This window comes from Chiloscyllium plagiosum, chromosome 1 (genome assembly GCF_004010195.1).
Source record: "Chiloscyllium plagiosum isolate BGI_BamShark_2017 chromosome 1, ASM401019v2, whole genome shotgun sequence".
In the NCBI taxonomy this organism is placed as follows: Eukaryota; Metazoa; Chordata; class Chondrichthyes; order Orectolobiformes; family Hemiscylliidae; genus Chiloscyllium; species Chiloscyllium plagiosum.
This window is the reverse complement of record NC_057710.1, coordinates 131,218,180-131,232,012: the sequence shown is the minus strand read 5'-3', so window position 1 is coordinate 131,232,012 and position 13,833 is coordinate 131,218,180.

Sequence of the window (13,833 nt, the reverse complement as noted above, 5' to 3'; positions counted from 1 at the left end):
CAAATTTGCTAATGTTATTGCTAATACCATCTTCTATATCATTAACTTATATTGTAAAAAGCTGCGGTCCTAACACTGATCCCTGTGGTACCCCACTGGTCACTGCCTGCCATTCCGAAATGGAGCCGTTTATCACTATTCTTTGTTTCCTATCAGCCAACCAACTTTCAATCCAAGTTAGTACTTTGCCCCCAATACCATGCACCCTAATTTTGCTCACTAACCTATATGGGACTTTATCAAAAGTTTTCTGAAAGTCCAGGTACACTACATCTACTGGATCTCCCTTGTCTATCTTCAGAGTTACATCCTTAAAGAATTCCAGAAGATTAGTCAAGCATGATTTCCCCTTCATAAATCCATGCTGACTCTGACCTATCGTGTTACTACTATCCAGATGTGTCATAATTTCATCCTTTATAATAGACTCCAGCATCTTTCCCACCACTGAGGTCAGACTAACTGGTCTATAATTATGTCTTTCAAAGTCAGACTTCAGTAAAGGAAATGGTACTGCTCAAGAAGAAAGGTCATACTCAGATCAAAATTTGTTACACTTCTCATAATTTCTCAGCAACCCCCAATCAGACTTTTCCAAACAACAATGCCTAAGCTCAAAGTATCTTCTGCACAACACTATCCATAACTCTGTACTCACTGCATATGGGAAAGTAGATCTGAGGAACGCTGGCTAGTGTGAGGCTAAATGGACTGGAATGCTGTCAGTCACTGCAACCAAGAGAAGAGCCCCAATGAAATACAAGCAAGGCCCCAGCAAACAAAACCTGTATGCTCTTAGGGCCACAAAAATCAAGTCTCAACTGACACCTCAACACTCCAGTCAATGCAACATGAAGCTCTGCAAAAGCATACAATCTGCTTGCTAGATTCAGTGATGTTCATCCCTGTTTTTACCTTCTGGGAGCTAGTTTGATGACTGCCAGGCCTGATGCTTTCTTTATTCTTCAAAGATCCCTGTAGCATCCTCAGATTCAGCACAAGTATCTCGTAAACATTGGGGAGGAGGTAAGTATCGAGGCATTGATGACATGCGATTAACTGGACCTGTGCTTTTTGGCACACTTCCTCAAGCTCTAAGTAATGGTGAATGTTTTGCTCTCCTGGAGGAGCTGTCAAGAGATCCTCATGATAAAGCTCAACAAGGTCACTGAAAGTCTTGCCTGTGGTAAAGCCCCAGGAAATGATGAAATGCGACTTGACATCATCAAATGTAGAAAGCCAGCATTGCTGCAACATCTTCATGATCTTTTGTGTCTCAGCTAGAAGGAAAGATTTTAGCCTCAAGACACATGTGATGCAAAAATACCCACCTTGTACAAAAACAAATGAATTAGAGTTAGGGGATTATTACACTTACTGAGGCTTTTGTTATGATGCAGACCACACCCTCCAAAATATGTTCTGGAGATAGCCTGGACCCTAAATTTTATATATTTTTAAAAGACAAGTATAAGCTGTTGTGTTCCAAATATGATTCAATTGATCCACTACTAAGCTTTAATCAAGACACATTTTATTCTTGCAACATAGTTAAATACAACAAAAAGAATTGCTGTATCTTTTCTCTATTGACAAACTTAATTAAATAATGAGGAGAAAGTGAGGTTTGCAGATGCTGGAGATCAGAGCTGGAAATGTGTTGCTGGAAAAGCGCAGCAGGTCAGGCAGCATCCAGGGAACAGGAGAATCGACGTTTCGGGCATAAGCCCTTCTTCAGCCTTAATTAAATAATGCCTTATCTTCAACCGTTCCAATATAAGCAACATTACATAAACACACCCTTGGCAAAGGCTATTCAGCAATGCAATTAGGATTCTCACATGCTGTCTCTCTCCAGTCCAGATGAAGGAAAATTTTTAAAAATCTGCACTTTCGATTTTTAAAGAGGAAGCCTCTCTGTCTAAGACTTCCCTCCAGCAGCAGCGAATTCAAGCTGTCAGAATCCAGCACAAACCAACAACTGACTGAAAGCAAAACCAAAATCGTTTTCAGTCTGTGTGAGCCAAACCCACCCACGTGTGATTCTTTAAAGTTACTTTTTTAACAAAAAAGCACCCAGGGAGTACTTTAGGTTGTTTACTGACTGCCTGTCCAAAGGAGACATTTCAGCACCACTGTGATAGCAGTGCAAGCAAAACAGGACAGAACACTCTTTTAAAGGCAGAGTATTATCACACATTTCCTTAATATGAGGAAAGTCATTGCCAGCATTGGCTTTGCCCAGATTGCAGATCCTGCTGTCATGTTTTTATACATCTCAATACTTCTTCAGAGCTGGCAGATCAAGAATGGACATGATTTTCTCAATTTAGTAGTTATAGAAGTGCCTCAAACAGTGCAGACTTTATCTTCATAGACCTCAGAGACAGAATCTTCAAACTGCTTTGGAAAATGGGCTGCCCACCTGGACTCAAGAGTATTATTTCTTCTTTCCACCAGAACGTAACAGATTTTGCAGGAAAATCTCGAAAGGAAAATCTCCTTTCAAAACATTCGTGTCAGTGGATTAAAGTTGCATTGTTTTCTGACATCAATTCACTTTGTCATATGTTTCTTCATGTTGCTATCACATGCTTTCAGCGAGTTGTCTAACTGCATGTCAGAAGAGACGACAGGGCTGTGGAATTTGACAAGGCAGCAAACCAAAACCCAAATTCACAATGTCATAGTCTGGGAGGTGCTGTTTGCTGCTGCACTGGCAGTCTCACACTGAAGTTCCATTGCAACAGCTTGCAGTTCATTTCTCCTTGGCCTTCAAGTAGTTTGAACTGCCAATCAATATCAGCAAGACCAATGTTATGGGTTCGAATGTAGAGACTCCACCTTCCATCAGCATCCTCAATTTGGAGGGCAATGATAACTTCAAATATCTTGGATCACCAATAAACTAGTCATTGGTGCTAAAATCAGCAACAGGATTGCTAAGGCTCCAGCCGTCAGGTCAAGGTTGAGAAGTGGAATATGGACTGAAAACACATGAAGGTACAAAGCTTCATGTGTACCAGGCTTATGTCCTCAGCACTGTCCCTCTACAGTATCAAGAAATGGACAATTCATAGAATCACAGAATCTCTACAGTGTGGAAACAGGCCCCTTGGCCCAACTAGTCCACACTGACCCGCTGACAAGTAACCCACTCAGACTCATTTCCCTACCCCATTACTCTACATTTCTCCTACTAATACACCTAGCCTTCACATCCCTGAACACTATGGGCAATTTAGCATGGCCAATTCATCTAACCTGCACATCTTCGGACTGTGGGAGGAAACTGAAGCAACCAGAGGAAACCCACCCAGACACGGGGAGAACGTGCATTCTCCACACAGACAATCTCCCAATGTTGGAATTGAACCCAGGTCCCTGGTGCTGTGAGGCAGCAGTGCTAACCACTGAGCCACCATGCTGCCCCTAGCCACCGTGCCGCCCAAACTAGGAAAAGTTCCTGATGAGCTTCCACCTCTGCTACCTCAGACCTATACTGGGTGACAAAAAACTGATTAATATGGCAATGGATCCATTTGTGGCCATCCCCAGCACATTTGCCCTCCTGAGTTAACAGCAACTCCAATGCCTGAGTCATGTGAGCCAAATGGAAGATGGATCAACAGGAGATCAATGGGTCATCCACCTCTGCACCACAAGTCTGTCAACCAGCAAGGCTTCAAATTGACAGAGATTAGAGTGGATGCACGGGCTTGCCTTCTCATGATATCGCTCATGTCCGATTCTGTCACATTCTAACACAGACCATTCCCCAAACAACTTGTCCCTCAATGGATATTCTGGAATTAATCAGCATCCCTTGTACCCATGCCATCTTTCAAAATTACTTGTCCAAGCAAACAAGCTTTGGCGGTCCAGAGCAGCAAAATACAGATGCTGTGCAGGCCAGGACCTAGAGGACCTGCTCAAGGCAGTGGTGCAGATGCAGAGCTTTCTTTTCCCCCAGCCTGTTTTGTGTTTGTCATTCAGGTCAATGCTGTCTCAGCCATTTGGAGGAACACACAGCACTGCCCACTCTACCAGAATAAATATTATCACCTTCTCTCTGACACATCACACTTACTCCATCCATGTGATGGTTTCCATCTTCCTCCAAGGTTCATGCTCCACCATTCTCACTACTGTCTGCAACATTTTCTCTCACTCGCTGTCACCCATCCCAAAGCATGATATCACTAACCCTACCTGCCCACTGGGCTGGGGGGGTGGGGGGGAGGCATACATTCACTCACTTGGGATTTCTCCCCATCTGCACCAAAAGTACAAGTTCTGCCACCCACTTTCATCTCCTATTGTAAAGTCCAACAATATAAACAAACTTCCATGAACACTCCTGGAGATCTTCAGTCATTACCTGGCTTGTTGTCATTCCAGGAAGAAAGCAAGTCCCAATAGAGCACAAAAACCCATGGCCTAGTGGATCGCTTGACATTTCAGCTCCTCACCCTTCATATGAAGAAGATTCACACTGACCATCCTAAGAAGCTGACTGACCATTTCTAGGCCCCTGGTCTGATATCAGAAGTTCCCCTTGATTTACTGTTCCAGGGGACTATTCCCTTTCACCTGATTCAGCCAAATACAGAGAATACTGGAGGTCTGGCAGTATTTGTGGAGAGACAAACAGAGTTAAGATTAGATTAGATTCCCTACAGTGAGGAAACAGGCCCTTCAGCCCAGCAAGTCCACACCGACCCTCCAAAGAGCAACCCATCTAGACCCATTCCCTACATTTGTCCCTAACTAATGGAGCTAACACTACAGGCAACTTAGCATGGACTGTGGGAGGAAACCGGAACACCTAAAGGAAACCCACGTAGGCACGGGGAGAATGTGCAAACTTCACACAGACAGTTTCCCAAGGTGGGAATTGAACCCAGATCCCTGGCGCTGTGAGGCAACAGTGCTAACCACTGAGCCACCATGCCGTCCCATGTTCTGAGTCCTGTTGACTCTTCCTCAGAAGAGTCTTAACGGCCTGAGAATCCAGCAACATCTATGAGTTATATTTACTCTAATACCACAGACCTACCTTAATTTGCCCAGAAATTTTGTGAGCAATTCTCTCATTTTCTTGTATTGATTTAGTGGAAAATCAGCAGTAATTCTAAAGAAATAGCTAATGATTTCCAGAATCCCTCTGGTATCTGGGCCTTTGTTCTGGGGATGGAATAGGATAGAATCAAGTGCCATGGAATTCTCAGCCAAGGTCTTGTTGCTTGGAAATTCTGGTACAGAGGCCATGATGGTTTGTGTAGCAGTTCCCCACCTATCTAGCCATTTCCCCAACGCCCAACATCTCTTGGACATCAAGAGGGTTTGATTTACAAGAATTCAGAAGTTTTCCTGGGAATTTCAATGTGCTTGTTAATAAGCTCAACAGAAACTATGCTTACTTATACAATAGATTATATCATGGACAGCACCTTCAGGGAGACAGATTTTTATCATCCTATTGATGCCCACAGCCAAAGAAGGAATAAAGCACAGAAAAATAAAATATAGAATAAAAATGTAAAAGCATAGTTATTAGAAAAGGAGGCCATCATCCTTCCCATCATGCTCCACCACTCAACATGATAATTGTTGATAGTCCAATTCAGTATCCTGTTCCCATTTTTGCCCTGTAACCTTTGATCTCTTAAACCCAAAGGGATCCTTCTTGGAATAATTGGTGATTTGGCCTCAGCCACACTCAGTGGTAGGGCATTTCACAGGCTCACCACTCTCTGGTGAAGAAATTTCTCCTCACCTCAGTCCTAAATGATTAACCCCATATCCTTAAACTGTGACCCCTGGTTCTGGATCCCCAGTCATTGGGAACATCTTCCCTGTATTTACCCTGACATATCCTTGTAGAATTTTATAGCTTTCTATGAGATCCTCCTTCATTTTTTTGAGCTCCAGTGAATACAATCCTAACCAATCTAGTTTGTCATCGTAAACCAATCCTGCTATCCCAGGAATGTGGTATCAGCTAGAAAAATATATTTCCATTCTTTTTTGGAAGGCACTGTGCTGAAAGGTGCATGATTTATATATCTTAATATATTTTCTTCAGTACTTAGATTTCAGCTACTAGTTATTAGTCTTTTTAATGTAAAGGGGGTTTAAATTAATTAGGTCAGTCTTTTGGAACCATGATTTTAAATCAGAACGTGTCAGAAAGCAAATGACTGAAGGTCTCCTGGAATGATAATGCAAGTTTATTTATGTTGTTGAATTTTACAAGAGAAAAAGAAACAAAAAAAAAGTCCAATAACTTAGCATGAACTAGGATGAGCAATGCTTTTTTAAAAACAAAAGTTAAAACTTTCCAAATTCAGTTCAAAGGAGACCTGAATGAAGTCAAATGTAAGAATAGCTTCTCTTAGAAAAAGATAATTTATTTGGAACAGTTAAGAGACTAAGTACAAGGGTCACCTTCCATGTAAGGGTTTTGCTTTGTGAAAACTTCCAGACCAAGAATATTCAGATAGCTTTGAATAACTAATGCAGATTTCTGAGATATATTTAGAGAGTTTGGTTTGTTTTATTTCACTTTTTTTCTCTTATGTAATAAGCCTCTATTTCATTGTTAAAACCAAATCTGCAGCCTTATATTAGATTAGATTAGATTAGATGAGATTAGATTACTTACAGTGTGGAAACAGGCCCTTCGGCCCAACAAGTCCACACCGGCCCGCCGAAGCGCAACCCACCCATACCCCTACATTTACCCCTTTTAACCTAACACTACGGGCAATTTAGCATGGCCAATTCACCTAACCTGCACATCTTTGTGACTGTGGGAGGAAACCGGAGCACCCGGAGGAAACCCACGCAGACACGGGGAGAACGTGCAAACTCCACACAGTCAGTCGCCTGAGTCGGGAATTGAACTCGGGTCTCTGGCGCTGTGAGGCAGAGACCCGGGTTTCAGCAAAACAACAACATATTAAATAAAACAAGATAACCTATCAAGCCAGATATCATCTGAGATTTGACTTAGAGTCATAGAATTATGGAGATGTACAGCACCGAACATTCTAAACCAATCTTATCCCATTTGCCAGCGCTTGACTCATACCCCTCTAAACCCTTCCTATTCATATACCCATCCAAGCCTCTACCACTTCCTCTGGCAGCTCATTCCATACATGCATACCCTCTGCATGAAAAAGTTGCCCTTAGGTCTCTTTTAGATTATTCTCCTCACACCCTAAACCTATATCCTCTGGATTCCCCCATCCCAGGGAAAAGACCTTGTCTATTTACCTTATCGATACCCCTCATATTCTATAAACCTCTATAAGGTCACCCCTCAGCCACCAACACTCCAGGCAAACCAGTCCCAGTCTATTCAACCTCTCCCTATAGCACAAATTGTCCAACCCTGGCAACATCCTTGTGAATCTTTTCTGAACCCTTTCAAGTTTCACAACATCCTTCCGATCGGAACGAGATCAGAACTGTACGCAATATTCCAACAGTGGCCTAACCAATGTCCTCTACAGCTACAACATGGCCTCCCAACTCCTGTACTCAATACTCTGACCAATAAAGGACAGCATACCAAACACCTTCTTCACTATCCTACCTACCTGCGACTCTACTTTCTAGGTGCTATGAACCTGCACTCCAAGGTCTCTTTGTTCAGCAACATTCCCTAGGACCTTACCATTAAGTATATAAGTCCTGCCCTGATTTGCCTTTCCAAAATGCAGCACCTCACATTTAAGTAATTTAAACTCCATCTGCCGCTCCTCGGCCCATTGGCCCATCTGATCATGATCCCATTGTACTCTAAGGTAACCTTCTTTAGTGTCCACTACACCTCCTATTTTGGTTCTCCAGTAGTAACATAAACTAGGATCATAATGTAACTCATTGCTGACAGGGGATCTTGCTGTGCACAAATTAGCTCTACATTTCCTAAATTACACAAAAGTAAGAACTTCAATGTGTGTCATTGCCTGTAAAACCTTTGGGCCTTCCTAGGATTTTGAAACAAGTCAGTCCTTCCTTAAGAGCATCACTATGTATCCAGTACTGTCTCGATGTATCTTCATTCTGTGCCTTTGGTTTTACTGTACTCTCCTTCCGATTTCAACTATTGGTTATTTGCCAATAAAATATGATATATAACTGTTGATAGCTATTGGAATCAACTGTCCCTTGTCATCAGCTTTTATTCTGTGAGCTGTGCATATCAATGCAGCATGTGGTTTGAGATGCACCATTTCACACATGCACGTTTGTATGCATTATTTATCACGGTCTTCATTTTCAAGTTCATTTCTTTAAAAACATACACACTCTCATAGCAGTTAAATAATAATGTCAAAGATTATGTGTTTTTTTTTAACTTATCCTACGTCGAACTATTGTTTTTATATTAGTAACAATCCTTTCTGGGACACAATTTTAACAGATAAACATTTTCTGTTCTGTTGCCCACCATTATAGCAGAAGTAAAATCCCATAAAAAAATAATTTTTCTGAATTAAAATAGGGGGGCAAAAAATGTTATCATCTGATACTAATAGTGGTGTGATCGGCAACAGTTCAAGAAGGTAAAAACAATGACTGCAGATGCTGGAAACCAGATTCTGGATCAGTGTTGCTGGAAGAGCACAGCAATTCAGGCAGCATCCGACGAGCAGCAAAATCGACGTTTCGGGCAAAAGCCCTTCATCAGGAATAAAGCCAGTTCAAGAAGTCAACTCACCATCTTTTTCTGAAGGTAAATGGAGATAGACAACAAATGTTGGTCCAGCCAGCGATGACAACATCCTATGACAAAGATTCCTCGGATAATTTGTGCATTAATAAAGATTTGGGGAAAAAAAATCATGCATGGAATTAATATAATGCAATGGTATATCTACCATTTTTTCCTTCATTCTAAGTGTTGCCTGACAGTACATCAATTTTGTTTCAATTCAAAAATAGGCTATTAGCCTATTGCGTCTGTACAAACACTCTAAGAGCATCCCACTCATATCAACGTGCACAGTCACTCTCCCCAGACCCTCCACACCCCCACAGCACCCCACTCCCCCCACATGCCCATAATGCCACATTTCCCATTGCTAATCCATCTAGCCTGTACATCCCAATACTATGGGCAATTTAGCATGGCCAATCCATCTGATGCACATTTTGGTACTGTGAAAGGAAAGCTGACCACCCAGAAGAAACTCACACAGACACGGGAAGAACGTGCAAACTTCACACTGTCACCCAAAACTGAGATACAACCTGGGTTCCAGGCATTGTGAGGCAGCAGTGCTAACCACTGTGCTGCCCTACTTATTTCACACATTAGTTGTCAGGAAAAATCCATGAGTTTATTTTACCTCTATTTAAATCATTTTGATTAACCCCTTTCTGACCAAATCAACTTTACTTCAGAATGGAATCTCCAGTTGGATTTATTTGAAAGCCTCAGAAATAATAATCACTGAATCATAAAGTTATGGACGTTGTGCAAGGATGTCCTTATTCCCTAGAACACAAGACCATTCGTTTCTTGATGGCAACATTTTGTTGACAATTGTGTTTCTTTGTCGCTCAGTTTTGGTGCTGATTGTTGACCACAAGAGACATATCAATGAGTCCAGGCTCCTGAAATTGACACATGTCACTATCTACTGCTGTGAAGAACTGCTGGTAATTCAGCTTCTACTCCAAGAGTTGTCAGTTTGCATTAAGTAACACTGTATAAGATAAAAGGGAGCATATGATTGCAAGCATTAAAAATAGCAACCTCTTGTCTATTACTTAGATGACACAGATTTATTGTGGACAATGTAAGTATTATTAGATCTATGGAGGGATAAACAAGTTCTGTGATCATCTGGTAGACTTTACATTTATTTTCCATCCTTTCACAAATAGAGTTTAAGTCAGTCTCGAGACAGATGGGAACAGGAAATATGCAGAAATTTTTCATTAGAAACTAGTGATAAATAGAAAATTATGCCTTAGTTGTAGATTATAGGATACAAGACTCCATTATCTTCACCAGATGCTGACTATTATACTGCACCTTACAACAAATACATACTGAGTGAAACTCAGTTTCATCAGGATGAAAAGAGAACCATCCATTATAAATCCCACCTGAGGTATCTTGTCATTAACAACTTTTGCACACTCACTGAAATTCACATTTACTCCCCTTGGTGTGATCTCAGTATCCTAAAGTGTTAAAAATCACAAAACGCCAGGTTATAGTCCAGCAGGTCTATTTGGAAGTACAAGTTTTCAGAGCGCTACTCCTTCATCAGGTAGCTAGCAGCAGTCCAAAAGCTTGTACTTCCAAATAAACCTGTTGTACCATAACCTGGCATTGTGTGACTTTTAACTCTGTCCACCCCAGTCCAACACCAGCACCTCCACATCATCTTAAAGCGTGGCAGCACTTTGTTTATAAGATGATAGTATTGAGCACAACATGGTATGGCTCAGGAATCCCACTGATCCCAAATACTCTAACAAGATAAGCAGCAGAAGAGATACTGAGAGTTATAATCCCAGTGGCCTAAAGATCATGGCCTAAATATAAGTGGTCCATCTGGCTTAAAATAACCAAAATAACCAAATCTCCTCAGCTGGATGAAATTTATCCAAAGTTACTGGATGAGGCAAGGGGCACTTGAAAAAATGTTCAAATTCTCTCTGATCACAGGAGAAGTGCCAGACGATTAGAGGACAAACAATCTGATACTGTTATTCAAGGAGGAACAAGGGATAAACCACGAAACTACAGAGCTGTTGGTTGAACCTCAGTGATGGGAAAACTATTGGGAGAAATTCTGAGGGGCAGAACTAATCTGCATTTGAAGGGACAGGTTGAATCAAGAACAACCAGCATAGTTTTGTTAAGGGGAGGTTGTATCATATCTGGCCAACTTGAATGAATTTCCTTGAAGAGGTAACCAGTTGAGTAGATGAGAGCATTGTCTGAACAAGTCCCTCAAAAACATCAGCAAGACCAGACCACTCAGAACCTTCTCTCTGTTATGCTAATTTCTTTAATTGTGTCACAGAGCTTCTCCCTGATATTTATACCCATATTGTCACTCTCATTAGTGAATGTCATATTTTCTTGCTTTAATGAACCATACTGTACTTGAGCTATTGCTCCTTAAAGATTACCCATTGTGCTGTTAATATTTTTCTATTAATTTTTGGTTCTATTTTACCCTGAATAGATCGCCCCTCATCCAAACCAGTTAGTTATTTTATTCAGCTCATGTAATGACTTACCTATTTTTCACTGATCATTCTATTTTGACATTATCTTCACATACAAACAATTTGTATTGTGTTTTGTAATCTAAGTTGTGAGGTGCATTAAAATCACTGGAGATCTCAACCTAGAGTTCTGAGACATCCCACTGAATACATCTTCCCACCTTAAAAACCATGGACCCATTGGTTGTCTACCTTCTGCCAAGTCCTTGAATATAGAAAAGGTTTTTTAACCTCTGAATCTTGGCAACTTTGAATTAAAGTATTAGTTTTTCTTCATGTGGTGCATAATCAAGATATTTTGAAATCCTAACTGTACAAAATGATAGTGTTTATTAATCCCACTCAGCTTGACACTCCTTCAAAGATATCAAGGATTTTGTGTTAAGTGGAATCTTTCTGTTTAAAGCCATGTTGATTATTAACTTGTTATACAGATAACCCTCAAATGAACTTTTGGCCACTCATTAAATATTTCACTTTTGCAATTAAATAAATCTAATGGACCCTTTCTCTGTTTTGTCTTTCTTTTGAATATGGGGCCCACACCTACCTGTGTCCAACCTATTGGTAATTCCCCATTATCCATTGACTCCCTTATAATGATTGGTGGCATGTAAATCTCTTCTAAGTCACTTTCAGCATTGTGGGATGCGTAGCTAATCCTAGTCTGTTTTTCACCATTTCAGCTTGTCTGTGATATTCAAATCATTTGTATCATTATACCTTGGTGCTCCTATTTCCAAAGAAGTAATGTTGTTTGTACCTTCCCATGTGAATTTTCTAATGCAGAAATCATTGACAATGTTCGCTACCTGACTCACCCCACTCAGTTTCAACCCTGTTTACATCTTTCAATGATAGCTCCTTTCCTATATTACTATCACATATTACTGATAACAAATGGGATGAGGCTGTAGGGAATGCAGTATGTCTTTTCAGTCTGTGCACAAATTAAAAGTAAAAGTCCTGATGGAGCAGTTGCAACATTCATCTAATTTTTATTACTTATTCCTGAAACCAGGTGAGGGATTGCCAATGATGTGAGTTATATATTCTTGTTAATATTACTATTGAGATTTGGTAGAAATATAACGATGTTCGGAGTTTATGATTTGTACATGAATCAATTGGATGAACTAATAATAAAGAAAGCAATATTACTTTGCTTCAAAGAGATTCCACAAAGATTTATCAATCTGGATTATTGCTTTTTTTTGTCTCCATCTTAATTTCGTATTCATCATAAGTTTTGTTAAAAGATAGCTATTTTATCCAGTTCTTATAAATAGTGGACAAAAATAAGCTTCACGTGAAGATTTGAAACATGCAAAATGTATTATTTTAAAGTAAATTTTCAGGCAACTAATGAGGACTTGATTTTTTTCCCTCCACAAAGGTTAAGAGGAGGGAATTAGACACTTTATCTGAAACATTTATGTAGAATGTTTCTCACTGTTTCTCTACAAATTAGTGGTATTTATGCAAAACCAAAATAAATTCATTTTGTTTAATCCATAACATGTTAATTAACAAACTGAAGGATTTAAGTAAAAAGCAATCATATTCTTCACGCTGATAACCAGATTAACCTGACATTTCTCAAATTGCTTGTGTGCAGATTAAACTTTGAAAAAAAAATTCATAAGATGAGAATTCATACTGAATGAAATCTCCTATTGAATAATACAAGTTCAACAATTAAAAAGGTAGGTTATGGTAAATGCAAAAATATATCCTTGCAAAATAAATCATTTTCTTCTTATTCCAAAGGAAAGCTAATATTTTTTTCAATCAAATTCATATCAAATCACTGAAAATAAGGCAGCTCTCACAACAGCAGGAACTCCCAAAACACAGTGCAGTTGATGAAGCATTTTTGAGGTATATTACAATGGAACAAATATGGCAGTTAAATTGCACAAGTGGCAATGTCATACAAACAGCAATGAGATAATGATGAGAGAATCTGTTTTAGCATTGTTGAGAGAGGGAGAGAGATGTGGTTATCAGAACAATTGCAAACATACAGATGTGTGCCAAAACACTTACTGACATGGGAATTATAGTATCCTGGTAGAAAATAGACAATAGAGACATAACTGCATAGTCCTTTACAGTTACCTGCAAAACAATCCAATCAGTTCCATTTAGATATTTTATTGCTGCAGCCCTTTATTTTTATCCCCGAAGTACCAAGTCAGTCAATTTTCTTTTGAAATCGTTGGCCCTTTCTGCATCCATGATCGTCCTGGACACGGAGATCTGCTGTATAAAAATATTCTTCCTCACATCCATCGCTACTTCTTACCCAAAGTGTAAGTAAAGGCACCTAGTCAATAATAGAGCAGAATCAAAAGGGATGGTGCCAGATAAACAGGATTAAGAACACAGAAAAATCTGAGACATTGAGATGAGTTAATATTATTATTATCATGTGGAGGCATGAACAGTCAGAACTAAGAGGTGCTATGTAACATTGACAAAATGAGCAGTGTCAAAATTGCCAAAAAGCTGAATTTTCCCAGCCTTTGTCCTAAGTGGGTAATGGTCGGACTGTTAGGA